Genomic DNA, 16138 nt, shown 5'->3' with positions numbered 1-16138 from the left:
ATTGAGGTATTTTTTTGGCATTATAACAGCAGCAATATAAATAATGTACATAAAAATATAAACGTAGTGCAAATACCACCTCCCTCCCCCACAGGTCCCATCATTAATTAACCCCCTAATCTACGCTAACCTAACCCTCCCCTTCTGCTGACGATTAATTATCTGCGAAGAAGTCGACGAACGGCTGCCGCCTCCGCCTAACAATGACCCTCTCAAGGAGAACTTAATTTTCTCCAGACAGAGAAAGCTAGCCATGTCCGATAGCCAGGTCTCCGACTTCGGGGGCTTTGAGTCCCTCCAAGCTAATAGTATCCGTCTCCGGGCTACCAGGGAAGCAAAGGCCAGAACATCTGCCTCTTTCTCCTCCTGGATTCCCGGATTTTCCGACACCCCGTAATCGCCACCTCTGGACTCAGCGCCACCCTTGTATTTAATACCTTGGACATGACGTCAGCAAACCCCTGCCAAAATCTCCTCAGCAAGGACCAGAACTCTTGACACTTTACTCAACAGCAGCCTGAAGCTAACAAACCAGATGGGTGTTTACAAAATTTCAGTAGTTTCATGACCATTATTAATAAGGCTTTAAGCACTTCCATCCAATTTTTATGATTTAATTGAATTTAAACGCCCCCCCCCCAAGCAGCCATTGTGGGGTCTGAATGCAGGTGTCCATACCATTAGACCAGGATTCAATACATAGTGTTAAATTCTGGTCGCCACGCTACCAGAAAGGTGTGGAGGCTTTAGAGAGGGTGCAGAAGAGATTTACCAGGATGTTGCCTGGTATGGAGGGCATTAGCTATGAGGAGCGGTTGAACAAACGCGGTTTGTTCTCACTGGAACGGCGTAGGTTGAGGGGCGACCTGATAGAGGTCTACAAAATTATGAGGGGCATAGACAGAGTGGATAGTCAGAGGCTTTTCCCCAGGGTAGAGGGGTCAATTACTAGGGGGCATAGGTTTAAGGTGCGAGGGGCAAGGTTTAGAGGAGATGTACGAGGCAAGTTTTCTACACAGAGGGTAGTGGGTGCCTGGAACTCGCTGCCGGAGGAGGTGGTGGAAGCAGGGACGATAGTGACATTTAAGGGGCATCTTGATAAATACATGAATAGGATGGGAATAGAATAAGAGGGATACGGACCCAGGAAGTGCAGAAGATTTTAGTTTAGACGGGCAGTTTGGTCGGCGCAGACTTGGAGGGCCGAAGGGCCTGTTCCTGTGCTGTACTTTTATTTGTTCTTTGTTCTTTAAGTTCAGTAACATTTCTCTCCATTACAATTCACTACCATTCGTTGCTGCTTTCTTCCTTCATGCCTCATTTTTTAATCTAATTGGACAATTAACTGACTGGTATCTGCCCCTGGGAATGGATGCCTTCCTGGGCCGGATTGTCAATGGCAGTGAATCGTAAACCTGCTCCTCTGACTCTGCACCTTCATCCTCAGATGTACCAACCATGATTGGGCAGCACAGAGGTGCAGTGGTTAGCACTGCTGCCTCATGGCGCCGAGGTCCCAGGTTCAATCCTGGCTCTGGGTCACTGTCCGCGTGGAGTTTGCACATTCTCCCCGTGTCTGCGTGGGTTTCGCCCCCACAACCCAAAGATGTGCAGGGTAGGTGGATTTGCCACGCTAAATTGCCCCTTAATTGGAAAAAAATTCCTCCTACCCTGCACATCTTTGAGAGCGAAACCCACGCAAACACGGGGAGAATGTGCAAACTCCACACGGACAGTGACCCAGAGCCGGGATCGAATCTGGGACCTCGGCGCCGTGAGGCAGCAGTGCTAACCCACTGCGCCACCGTGCTGCCCTATGAACGAATTTTTAAAAAGTTTGTACGACCTCCCCCGAGTCTGCGTGTGTTTCCTCCCACAGTCCAAAGGTTTGGTGGACTGGCCATGTTAAATTGTTCCTTCGTGTCCAGGAATGTGCAGGTTAAGTTACGGCGATATGGTGGAGGAGGGGGCCTAAGGGGGGGTGTTCTTTCGGAGAGTCGGTGCAGACCTGATAGGCTAATGGCATCTGTTAAGACCCCTTTTGGGGGCCAAGGACAGTGTTCTACACGATTCCCCCCTTACACAGCTGAGTACGAACTCCACCCCCCCCCCCCCAGTAATTAGGGGCGGGGCTTCCCTTCAACAAGGGGGGGGAGGGAACCACTCACTCAGTTAAAAATCCCTCACCTGGATGACCTCGGAGAAAATGGAAAACAGGAAAACAATCCAACAATGTCTTACAGTTGACACCATTTGTCATTCCCACGGAGGTCACAGCGTGACAGGTGTGAGGTATGAGGATAAACCATCACCCAGGTGTACAGGGCCATAATATATTTGAGGCTGACATTATAAATCAAGTGAGTTCAGTTCTCCGTATTGATTTCATGTTTTTGTCCCAATTCAATAGGTCGCCAGCAATGCCTGAGGAATCAGAATCTTAAAGGAGAAGTGGGGAATATTTGGAATTGAAAAAATGAGAAAACAGAGAAATAAAAAAAAGCCAGTGCAGAGATGATGGGCCAAATGGCCTGTTGTAAAATTCCATGTCGCTATTATAGAACATAGAACATAGAACAGTACAGCACAGAACAGGCCCTTCGGCCCTCGATGTTGTGCCGAGCTATGATCACCCTACTCAAACCCACGTATCCACTCTATACCCGTAACCCAAACAACCCCCCCCCCCCCTTAACCTTACTTTTTTTTAGGACACTACGGGCAATTTAGCATGGCCAATCCACCTAACCCGCACATCTTTGAACTGTGGGAGGAAACTGGAGCACCCGGAGGAAACCCACGCACACACGGGGAGGACGTGAAGACTCCGCACAGACAATTATGTGACGTGAAAAGGGTGAAGAGTGTTTTGGTAGAGTTCGACGCTCATCTCTAATGTGATTCCTGGAACTGGAAGTCAGACGGGTGAATATAGCAGTACGGGATTGACAAGCAGGAGTTGGCCCCTTGAGCCTGCTCCAACCATTCACTAAGATCGTGGCTAATCTGGCTGTGGCCTTAACTCCAGTTTGCTGTCTGACCCTCGCCAGGAGCAAGGAAGCGGCTTCCCCTGAGGAATTGGATAGAGATAGATAGAGAAATACAGCACAGAACAGGCCCTTCGGCCCACGATGTTGCGCCAAACTTTTGTCCTAGGTTAATCATAGAATTTTGGACAATTTTCCACGGCCAATCCACCCAACCTGCACATCTTTGGACTAATTTGGATGATCGGAGGTCGGCGATCCAGAGGGAGCCTTGAGGTGGTGGTGTCCTCGGAGTAGGGGGAAGGGAGGGAGAGAGAGCGAGGGGGGGGGGGAAGGCTAGAATGGGAGAGAGGGGCATCTCTGCCTCTCCCCCCCTCCCCCCCCCCCCCCCAACGCCACCCCACCTTTCAGCCTGTCGGCCCAGGCCCAGGAAAGATCTGCTCCATGTATGAACGACGTAGTGGGAGCAGGGTGGAGTTCTGTCAGTGTCCTGGCCAATATTCATCCCTCATCCCACATCATTAGCCTGGGCGTTATCACATTGCTGTTTGTGGAATCTTGGTGGGCACAGTTCGGTTGCCGTGTTCCCTACTTCCCGACGGCGAGGTAAAGTACGTAAATATAAAACAGAAAGTTCTGGAAAAGCGCAGCAGGCCCATGGAGAGAGGAACAGAGTCACCACTTTGAGCCTGAAGTAGCACATTCTTTAAGGCTATATTGGATTCGTATTAATATTTACATCATCAGGGCAGCACGGTGGCCTAGTGGTTAGCACAACCGCCTCACGGCGCTGAGGTCCCAGGTTCGATCCCGGCTCTGGGTCACGGTCCGTGTGGAGTTTGCACATTCTCCCCGTGTCTGCAGAGTAGGTGGATTGGCCACGCTAAATTGCCCCTTAATTGGAAAAAATAATTGGGTAATCTAAATTTAAAAAAAAAAAATATTTACATCATCAAAGCATTTTTCATTTATTGGACTGATTGGCACCATTTATGATGTAAAGGGATGGGCATTCGTTTGAATCCCATTTTTGCACAGCTGAGAAACCTTTTTCGAACAAAATGGAGAATCTATAATCTGCCTAGCAACAGCACGAAGCTGCATCTTAAAACGGCACCATGGCCAGAAGATCGGGATATCTGCGATTCAAGACCCTGACAGTGGGGCAAATATATATATATATACATTTTGATTAAACCTAAGACTTATAAAATTAAATGTTATAAAATGAAATGTTGTAAAACCAAAATGACCCAGGCAGGCAAAAGAAACCTAAGGATTAAATATATTGATTAGATTAGTTTTACACACAGACACAAATCCTATCAAACAGGAGGTTGACACAATAGATTCCCAGGTTAACCCAGGAACCACACTCAACACCTAATCAAGGTACAGCATAGAGATAATGTGACCCCATTGTAAATCAAGGGAACACCTATTAAAACCAAGCAGATACCGAGACATTGACGTCAGAGTCAGGAAGCCCGGGAAATCATGTATCTGTACTATTTATCTGTACTATTCAAATGTAAAACGGCAAAAGCCCGCCAAAATCTTGCAAATGCTTGTACTCTCTATAAATATTGAACCTCGTCTGCATATCGGAGAGATCATCGTGGTCAAGCCATTGTTAGGAGCTGGCTGCGTGGGTCTCCCTGAAGGACTTCAGAACTTGTACAATACAGTAAAAATGCTTTGAACCGTGCCTTGAGACTCGACCTCTTGAATGCACTGGCACAAGGGATTTTTCCCTACAACAAGCCCAAATGGCACAGTGGTTAGTGTGGTGATGTACATCACTGTAGATACACAAGGGGTTAATGTAAATACATGTAGACTAGCTAGACACTAGAGGGAGCACCAGAGACATGACACACAGACACTCAACCAATAGGTCAGTTAAATAGGACACGACCAATGGGCATTCACAATACACACAGAGGTGACACTACCACAGGGGGGCATTACACCAACCCATATATAAAGGACACAGCACACATGATCTGCCTCTTTCCAGTGGAGACACTCAGTGAGTAGAGACACAGGGTTGATTGAACATCACACCCACCACGTGGATTGTAGCAGACTGGTTTGTCAGTATGAGTAGCTATAGAAGGATTAACAGTAGTGGCAAACCCGAGTAGGAGAATTGTAAATAGTTCAATAAACGTGTTGAAGCTATCTCCACGTCTGAACCTTCCTTTGTCAGAGTGAACATCAAGGAAGCCGCTTATGCTACGCCAAGAGCATAACAAGACAGTTAGCACTGCTGCCTCACAGCGCCGGGGTCCCGGGTTCAATTCCACTGTCTGTGTGGAGTTTGCACTTTCTCCCGCGTGTCTACGTGGGTTTCCTCCGGGTGCTCCGGTTTCCTCCCACAGTCCAAAGATGTACAGGCTAGGTGGATTGGTCATGCTAAATTACCCTAAATTGGAAAAAAAGAATTGGGTACTCTAAATTTATAATAAAAGTTCAGTTCTAAAGAAGAGCCATAGAATCCCTGCAGTGCAGAAGAAGGTCATTGGCCCATCGATTCTGCACCGACCCTCAGAAAGAGCACCCTACCCAGGCCCCACTCCCCCACCCACAACCTGCACATCTCGAGACCCACGTAAACACGGGGAGAATGTGCAAACTCCACACGGACAGTGACCCAGGGCCGGGATCGAACCCAGGTCCTCGGCGCTGTGAGGCAGCAGTGCTAACCCACTGCGCCACTGTGCTGCCCCGAAGCTGAACGCAGAGGACTCAAAGGGTATTTCATTAGTTGGGAAAGCTAGGGATTTTCAAGGGTTGTGACAGGCGCTATAGAAATACACATCTTTATTTTTGTTAAGAGTTTTGAGGGGTCGGGGGGGGGTACGCTGCAGAGGTTAGTGTTTGAGAGGTGAGACACAAGGGGGTTGAAATTGGGAATTGGTTGGTCACGTAAATGAACAATACCCAGGGCGGCACGGGGGTGCAGTGGTTAGCACTGGATTATCAGTCCTGCCACACTATCTTCTCCTCGATACACGTGCTGCAATTCACTGTTCAGCCACCTGGTGGCACCCTCTGCCTGGGGCTGCGAGACTGCCCGAGACCAGAAGAGTGAGCAGAGACTGAAAATATCAGTGGAATGAGATGAGTTTTGGGCAATTGTTTTGTAGGTGAACGAACCCCGACCTGTTTTTACCTGTTCTCCTCTTTTCGGAAGGCGTTTAAGGGGAGGGAGAATCATTTTTAATTTCCCAGGGATTGCGACAGCAGCAAGGGGCTGTTCGGCCACATGAGGAACCGTAGTTGTACTTGATCCCAACCCACCGACCACTTGTTAGACGGTGCTGTGTAATTTTTTTCACCTTGTCGCTGATCTACACTGACTATCGCTCCAGATTTAAAGCCTCAGATTTAAAATACAATAGGTAGCAACAACCTATCCACATATGGGCCTTTAATGTGATAAACAGGAACATTATAAAATAAAAGGTGCTGCGTTTCTGCACATCCTCCCCGTGTGTGCGTGGGTTTCCTCCGGGTGTTCCGGTTTCCTCCCACAGTCCAAAGATGTGCAGGTTAGGTGGATTGGCCGTGCTAAATTGCCCTTAGTGTCCAAAATTGCCCTTAGTGTTGGGTGGGGTTACAGAGTTATGGGGATAGGGTGGAGGTGTTGACCTTGGGTAGGGGGTAGGGTGCTCTTTCCAAGAGCCGGTGCAGACTCGATGGGCCGAATGGCCTCATTCTGCACTGTAAATTCTATGTCTCTGTTTCGGACTGGAAATAACTCACAGAGGCTCAACCATTTGCCGCACACTTGACTCACCGCTCGCAGCGGAAGGGGGCAGGATCACAATATGATCAGCGCTTACAATGCGACAGGCGGCAAGTCAGATGAAGGTATATTGGGTGGATTTAATGCCCTTTCCCCAAGGCGGGTTTGGAGGCAAGGGCGAGGGCAAGGGGGGGGGGGGGGTTGGGCGGTGAAATTTAATTGAGTGTGAAGTTACAGGGTTGGGAACCCGCTAGCTTTCTGCCCCGGTCTCAAAACGCTGGGGGGTAGGAAGTCTCTTGGACAGACTTCCACCGTCCATCGAGGCCCTTAAGGGGGCAATTAATTCTCATTTAATGGCCCCTCATCCTGACTCCGCAGCAGGCAGGAGGTCTCACGATGTGGGAAAGCCCGAGAAGCAAACTCTGTCGTGTCTGATTATGGACGGGGGCAGCGTGGGGGGGGGGGGGGGGGGGGGGGGGGGGGGGGGGGTCACTGGGGGCTTCAATGTCGGAGGTTCAGTGTCTGATTATGGGTGGGGGCAGCGTGGGGGGGGGGGGGAGTCACTGGGGGCTTCAATGTCGGAGGTTCAGTGCCTGATCGAGGGCTGCAGCATCGGGAAGAGAGGACCCTTAGCGGCTGAGGTTATTCATGAGGGCCCCGCCTTCTCTAACCCTGCCCCTCGTCCGAGGTGTGGTGATCCTCAGGTTCAATCGCCACGAGTCAAAGGGGAAAACAGCCTCTGGTCATCTGGGACCATGGTGACTTTACCTTTACCTTACCCTCTGCTGCCAGGGGCCCCACGGCTGGGGAAGGGGGGTGGGGTTGGTGTTGATGGGACAGTTTAGGCGGATAAAACTGCCCCTTACTGTCCAGCGATGTGCAGGTTGGGAAGGGGTCAGGGGGTTGGGCGGGGGGAGTTGGCCAGATGGGGCGCTCTTTCGGAGGGTCGGTGCAGACTCGATGGGCCAAATGGCCTCCTTCTGCGCTGTAGGGATTCTATGGCTTAAAGATCCCACCCGCGGGAATGGCCTGAAAGTTACCTCTTAATTCCCTGATTATTCAAAAATCGAAAAACAAGGCAGCACGGTGGCGCAGTGGTTAGCACTGCTGCCTCACGGCGCCGAGGTCCCAGGTTCGATCCCGGCTCTGGGTTACTGCCCGTGTGGAGTTTGTGCATTCTCCCCGTGTTTGATGGGTTTCGCCCCCACAACCCAACCCAGAGTGGGTGGATTGGCCATGCTAAATTGCCCCTTAATTGGAAAAAAAAATAATTGGGTATTCTAAATTTATGGGGGAAAAAAATCAAAAAATTAAAATGAAAATACTCAGTGAGTAAACATTCAGACGCATTCTAAACACTCAGAATCCTCTCTGAATGAAGAAAAATCTCGCCTCACTCCTCAATGATTGACCCCTTATCCTGCGATTGTGCTCCCCATCGTCTGGATACCCTGGCCTGGGGAAACTTTTCCTCAGTTTCTACCCTGTTAACTCACTTCCGAATTTTATGTATTTCGATTGGATCACCTGTCATCCTTCTGTCATCCAGGGAACATGGACTCAGCAGATGTGTAAATATCTCCTCATGAAACAATCCCCTCAACCCAGAAAATAGTCCAGTGAGCCTTCATCTCTCTCTCGAACAATTAAAATTAATAATAATCTTTATTAGTGTCACAAGTAGGCTTACATTAACACTGCAATGAAGTTACTGTGAAACGCCCCTAGTCGCCACACTCCGGCACCTGTTCGGGTACACAGAGGGAGAATTCAGAATGTCCAATTCACCTAACAAGCACGTCTTCCGGGAGGAAACCGGAGCACCCGGAGGAAACCCACGCAGACACAAGGAGAACGTGCAGACTCCGCACAGACGGTGACCCAAGCCGGGAATTGAACCTGGGACGCTGGCGCTGTGAAGCTACAGTGCTAAACACTGTGCTACCATGCCGCCCATTATGTCCTGCTCCGGGTAAGGTAAGGTTACAACATTCTGCTGGGACTGTGAGATGATGCTACAATGCCCTGCAGGACACTCTAAACTCTAAACTCTAGAATTCCCTCCCTAAGCTTCACTTCCCCTCTAACAACATCACCACCTCTAAGACTTTCCTCCAAACATGTTTCCCTGTGACTTAAATGTGAGTTGCTGCACACATAGTTATTCACAGAACTCCTACAGTGCAGAAGGAGGCCATTCAGCCCATCAGGTTTGCACCCACCCTCTGAAAGAGCACCCTACCTAGGCCCACTCCCCCCCACCCCCATCCCTGTAACCCCCCCCTAACACGCACATCTTTGGATGCTAAGGGACAATTTAGCACGGCCAATCCACCTAACCTGCACATGTTTGGACTGTGGAGGGCAGCACGGTGGCCTAGTGGTTAGCACTGCTGCCTCACGGCGCTGAGGTCCCAGGTTCGATCCCGGCTCTGGGTCACTGTCCGTGTGGAGTTTGCACGTTCTCCCCGTGTCTGCGTGGGTTTCGCCCCCACAACCCAAAGATGTGCAGGGTAGGTGGATTGGCCATGCTAAATTGCCCCTTAATTGGAAAAAAATAATTGGGTACTCTAAAATTTAAAAAATAAAATAAATAAATAAATGTTTGGACTGTGGGAGGAAACCGGAGCACCCGGAGGAAACCCACGCACACACGGGGAGAAAGAGAAAACTCCAGACAGACAGCTACCCGGGGCCGGGACATAACCCAGGTCCTCAGTGCCGTGAGGCACCAGTGCTGACCACTGTGCTGTTCCGACCATGTTTACTCCTCATTAGTAACTTCACCGCCACCAGTAAAAGTTACCGGATTGTCTACTCCCTGTGATTCTACTCCCGTCTTTAAAATTTCAATGGTGCGCGCACTCCTCGCCCACACTCTGTCCGGGTGCTAACCCTCTCCGGAATCTGAGGCACGTACAGGGAGCCTGATAATTATCTCCCTCTGCAGCCAGAAATACTGACCGACCTTCCTTATCTTCGAAGGAATGAAATCCAACACTTCATCACCCTGGAGTTTCCCCACCTTCCAATCTCTGTGCAGTCACTCACTGACTCACTCACGAGCATGAAGAATGCTGTCGTCCAGCCTGAAGGTACTCGATTAACTATTCACATTCGGCGTGACCACAGCCCGGGTATTTCATCCCAACAGAACGGATAGATCTTCAAACCCCTGACACCGCTGGCTTTGAAAGCAGACCAAGGCAGGCCAGCAGCATGGTTCGATTCCCGTACCAGCCTCCCCGAACAGGCGCCGGAATGTGGCGACTAGGGGGCTTTTCACAGTAACTTCATGTGAAGCCTACTCGTGACAATACGCGACTCTCAGTTCATGTCATTTCCAAACAGACAGGCTCACAAATCAGTGCTTCAACCCTCCCCCGACGTCACTAGACTAGCTAACCGTCATCTTCTCACTCTTTGTGGGATCTTTCTGTGCGCAGACTGACTGCCATGTTCCCGAGCATTGACTTCATTTCCAAACTGCTCCATTTTGGCTGTAACGCGCTTTGAGTTATGTTTTCCCCCTTTTCCACTCTGATTGGGCCCCACCGCCTGTGATATTGTAAAATAATATTCCCAGATCCTTTTAGATTTTCTTTTAATTTTTTTTTCTTTTTAACCAACCGCTGCATTGAACGCCCCCCCACCCCCCACCCCCCGCCACTCCCCAAACCCCGCTGTGAACAAATTTCAGATATCGCCGCAGTTCGCCAAGCAAATTCTAATTAAGGGGCAATTTAGCGTGGCCAATCCACCTACCCTGCGCATCTTTGGGTTGTGGGGGTGAGACCCACGCAGACACGGGGAGAATGTGCAAACTCCACTCGGTCAGTGACCCGGGGCCGGGATTGAACCCGGGTCCTCGGCACAGTGAGGCAGCAGTGCTAACCACTGTGCCACCGTGCCGCCCATGTTATGATAACTGACCTTGGTCATTCTCCCCCCGCTGACGGCCTGGGGCACCTCCAGCTCAGTTTTCCGTTTCCCACATCTCCACCCACAAGAGGCCAGTACGTCCCATCCCTCTCTGCCAACGCCCCCCCCCCCCCCCCCCACCCCCCCAACCCCCAGCGGCACCCCCCCTCCTTCCCAGGGCAGAACCTCCCCCCCCCCCCCGCCGTCCTCACCTCCAACAGCAGATCGATTTGCCCCTCTGGCTTTGCCTCCCCCGATCCACTCCCCTGACTCCTACCGACCTCTACCTCCAGACATCTGTCTGAGAATCTTGGCCCAGCCTATTTTTATTCATGGCTGCAATCCGTGGCTAGGCAGAATTTGTTGACTATCCTTAATTGCCCTTGAGAGTTGTGGTGGCTGAGCTGTCTTCTCGAACCGCTGCAGTCCATGTGGTGTAGGTACACCCACAGTGCTGTTAGGGAGGGAGTTCCAGGATGTTGCCCCAGCGACAGTGAAGGAACGGCCGATATAGAACATAGAACATAGAACAGTACAGCACAGAACAGGCCCTTCGGCCCTCGATGTTGTGCCGAGCAATGATCACCCTACTTAAACCCACGTAACCCGTATACCCGTAACCCAACAATCCCCCCATTAACCTTACACTACGGGCAATTTAGCATGGCCAATCCACCTAACCTGCACATCTTTGGACTGTGGGAGGAAACCGGAGCACCCGGAGGAAACCCACACACACACGGGGAGGACGTGCAGACTCCACACAGACAGTGACCCAGCCGGGAATCGAACCTGGGACCCTGGAGCTGTGAAGCATTGATGCTAACCACCATGCTACCGTGAGGCCCCTTGCTACCGTGAGGCCTGATGTTTCCACATCAGGACGGTGAGTGACCTGGAGGGGAACCTCCAGGTGGTGGGGTTCCCAGGTGTTCACCCTCCTGCTTTCCTCTTCTCCCACTTGCTCCCCAAACATCCTGCTACCTCTTTTGCATTGGAACTTGACAAGCCTCCGACTGTGTTTAATCTCTGCATGTGACCTTTAAAGCAGTCATTTTCAAACTCAGGATCGCGATCCCCCCCCCCCCCCCCCCCGAATGGGTGTCAGGGGGTCGTGGGGCCATCGGTCGCGACGTTCCCGATCGCGGGAGGTAGTGCCCAGTGGCTGCGAGCAGCTTTCAGTATGCTGGCTGTGCTCCCTCAGCCGTGTGCAGGCCCGGAGCCCAGCGGGGCAGACCCCCAACCCCCTCCTCAGGCCAGCGCGCTGACCCAGGAACGGATTCTTTATAATAATCGATGGCGTCCGCTCCACAGAAGCGGCGGCAGAGAACAGGTCACGCGCCCTGTGCACGGATGTCAAATGCTCTGGGTGCGAGAGAGATTCCTCCATTTTGTAGCGGTGTTGGTGTGAGCTCCAGGGCCTCTGGGTGAACAACCCATTCAGAAGAAGCTGGAATTAGGAAGAAAATCAGGTGATTTCTTGAGGTATGGATTTATTAACTGTGCTAAAGCAAATCAGGATGCAAAGACCATGTGTGTTATATGAGGGATGTACTGGCAAATGAAATCTTCAAGACTTTAAAGGGAATTGAAAAGTAAGAGCATCGCGTGTGGGCCGGCTGATGTCGCGGTAACGGCCTTGTGACTGCGCGCAGCGCGCGTCCCAATGATGCCAATTTGGAGGGGGCGAGGCATCAGCAACCAACATCAAACCGGCGCCCGAATCCGGCATCAGAAGCCATTCTCCGTCCAATCGCCGCCCAATTTTGGCATTGGGCTACGGAGAATCCCGCCCAATGTAACTCCACAGGGAAGCCCCTTAATCCAAACAAAACTCCATTAGCCCAAGCTTTTACAATGTGTTAATTACACCCCTGGCTCTCAAAACCTTTCAAATCAGGATCCTTTAAAAACACACTAAACCCTGGTTGTTAACCCTTACTGGATTAAATACCTATAACACAATATATCGTAAAGTCCAACACACATCATGAGCCATTTCTTTCTTTCAAGGCCTTGAAGAAATCAAACTAGTTGATGTTGTCTATAATATCCACAGGAGTCGCAAGAACGTTTAACCATGTAGGTTGATTTAGCCAAAGACAAATAGACTGCCGCGTGCAGCACACAGTCCCAGCCAGTACTGCCGGTCCCAATCCGGGTCGCCTTTTAAGTACCGGGTTCATGAGGCCCAGCTGCTAGGCCCCCGCCCCACAGCGGGGGAGCTCGTATCTCCAGGGGAGATCATTTGGGTTGTCCCCGTGCGTGTGGTGAGAGTTATTACACTGTCAAACATTAATACCAAGCCCTGAGCTTCCAAAGTTAAACTTTGTGAAGGGAGAGTCTTTCTCTTCATGCCATCTGTAAAAGTGTAAAAACACCAGGTGAGGGAATTGTTGAGACCAGGTCAAGCCTCTGTTGATCAATTATATGGCAGAGGCTCTCTGAAAGTGCATTCAAAATAAGTTTGAATCATACAGCACAGTCGTCATGGGAACCATACCCCATGCAATAATCAGGACCAATTAATTTATTTAGCTGACGCTGTGACCTGCTGATTGCTTCACCCTTCTACAGTTCAGCAGATCAAAGGCATTTGGAAATGATTCCCACACAAATAACAGTGAAACATTCTTATAATCCGGGAAAAAGTCCCTGAGATGTTGGTCTGAAGAAAACCCAATGCTGGAAACGCTGGACAAGTCAGTGGCCTCCTAAAGACAGGAGAGAGAAAGAGGACCTCTTTCCAATGTTTTGGAGGTGAGAGCAGCCATTCCAATGGTGCCACCAGTCTCTGCAGAGCCGCTGTGCGATGGGAATGATTCTGTGCCTTGTAACCATGCAATCGTGGCTTCTTTCTGCGCTGTTGGGCCCTTGCATCAGGCTCCGGGTGTCCACGTCCACTCCGAAACAGGGCCAGCTCCCTCAATAGATCTCTGCCTCCAATCGCTCCCACCCGGTCAAAACAGCCTCAGAACCGATCAGTGAAAGTTTTCAGTGTCTCTTTGAGCACCTTCTCCTTGTTCGACCTCCCTCTTGGCGAATCTTCTTCAGGCCCCTCTTCGACTCCCGGGCCCAGACCTGCTCCCCTGTCTGCTGGCTGAGGCGTAAGCAACGGTTAGAGTGGAAGAGTTTTTCTTCACACTCTATAAGTTTAGAGAGCTCAATTCATTTTTTTCTTCCAATCGAGGGACAATTTTAGCGCGGCCAATCCACCTACCCTGCACATCTTTGGGTTGTGGGGGCGAAACCCAAGCAGACACGGGGAGAATGTGCAAACTCCACACGGACAGTGACCCAGAGCCCGGGATCGAACCTGGGACCTCGGCGCCGTGAGGCAGCAGTGCTAACCCACTGCGCCACCCACTCTTCACACTCTCTTTCCTGATGATTGCTGATGGCTTTGTCAGTTTACTCATCTCGTTCTTCTTAGCTTTGGTTCCTTCAAATGATTTCTGCACAGGCTTTCTTTTAGCCCAAAGATTTTTTTTAAATTTAAGGCACCCAATTTTTATTCCCAGTTAAGGGGCAATTTAGCGTGGCCAATCCACCTACCCCGCGTTGTGGGGGTGAGACCCACGCAAATACGGGGGGGGGGGGGTATGTGCAAACTCCACACGGACAGTGACCCAGGGCCGGGATTGAACCCGGGTCCTCGGCGCCGTGAAGCAGCAGTGCTAACCACTGCGCCACCATACCGCCCCCAAGCCCAAAGTTCTTAAAGACCAACAATTTAATTGTACAATATCCTCGAGCTGAATGTTAACTTTTTCAACCCCCCTGATCCTCGGATTTCTCTCGCTGGTTCTGCCCTCAAGATGAATCTTTAATTCCTGAGCAATCATGGGATTGTTGGAAATGGCTGCTTTGCATCAATATACCCCACTCACCCTGCAGCTGACCTTTCATCTGTACAGTTCTAATCCCAAAATTAATGCCCCTTGTCACCGAATCGTCGACCAGTGAAAATAATCTTTCATCATCCTCTCCCTCAAACCCTTTTAGAATTTGTGCTAAACCCCTTTCATGTCGAGCCAGATCCAAGCTGGCGATGTCAGCTTCGAATCAACGGCTATTCAGAAGGAAATCTTCCAGATTGGGTTTAATGTGGGTGGCAAAATGACTTGGTGGGATCGGCGCGGTGGCTCAGTGGTTAGCACTGCTGCCTCACGGCGCCGAGGACCTGGGTTCAGCCCGTGTGGAGTTTGCACGTTCTCCCCGTGTCTGTGTGGGTCTCACCCCCAGGGTGCGGCATAGGTGGATTGGCCACGCTAAATTGCCCCTTAATTGGGAGGCACGGTAAGCACAGTGCTTAGCACTCTTGCTTCACAGCGCCAGGGTCCCGGGTTCGATTCCCGGCTTGGGTCGCTGTCTGTGCGGAGTCTGCACGTCCTCCCCGTGTCTGCGTGGGATTCCTCCCGGTGCTCCGGTTTCCTCCCACAAGTCCAGAAAGATGTGCTGTTAGGTGAATTGGACATTCTGAATTCTCCCTCAGTGTACCCGAACAGGCGCCGGAATGTGGTGACGAGGGGATTTTCACAGTAACTTCATTGCAGTGTTAATGTAAACCTATTTGTGACAATAATAAAGATTATTATTGTTAAATTTTAAACAAAAGACTTGGTGAAAGTGTGCCATCTTAGAGCGCTCCCCTCACGCGGGCAATCTGAATGAACAGGTCCGATGTTCTCGCAATCTGATCCATTTTTGGTTACTACGTCACTGGACCTTCCTCCAGGAGCTTCTCAAACCCGAGGTTTCAGCAACCTGACAGATAATCGGCGTGATATTTCTGCCACTCAATCGCACCCTCAGCTCTATCCGCGATGTCTGCACCCCTGGTAAAAATGCTGACATTTATCCACCCTAAAGGTTTGATGGGCAGAATCACCTGGTGTCGGCACTTTTGGCAGCAAGCTTTCGCGAGTTTGAAAAGAAAAGATTATTTCTTCCCACACGCTTATCCGAAATTACGGCATGTACTCAGTCACGCTCTGATGCAACAACAACACACAGGCAAATACACCGCCCACGCACACTCACACACGCCACCCACTGCCCCACAAACACATACGGCAGAATTTTCCACGCCCCCTCCTCCTGAGCGGTGCATTTCAGGGGTGGAGGCCGTCCGCCATTTGCCAGTGGCGGGATCTGGTTTCCCATTCTATTCAACCCCTGCTGCCAGGGAATCTGGGTGGGGGGAGGGGTGGAGGAGGTGGGGGTGGGGGGGGGGGCGGTGTCGCTGAGCTGGAACATAAGGACGATATATATTTTATAGATCACAGTATTTTTTTGTTTATTAAATTAAATTTAGAGTACCCAACTTTTTTTTTTCAATTAAGGGGCAATTTAGCGTGGCCGATCCACCTATCCTGCACATCTTTGGGTTGTGGGGGTGAGACCCACGCAGACACGGGGAGAATGTGCAAACTCCACACGGACAGTGACCCAGGGCCGGGATCGAACCCGGGTC

Source organism: Scyliorhinus canicula, chromosome 24 (assembly GCF_902713615.1).
Source record: "Scyliorhinus canicula chromosome 24, sScyCan1.1, whole genome shotgun sequence".
Taxonomy (NCBI): Eukaryota; Metazoa; Chordata; class Chondrichthyes; order Carcharhiniformes; family Scyliorhinidae; genus Scyliorhinus; species Scyliorhinus canicula.
Note: the sequence above shows the minus strand (reverse complement) of the source record.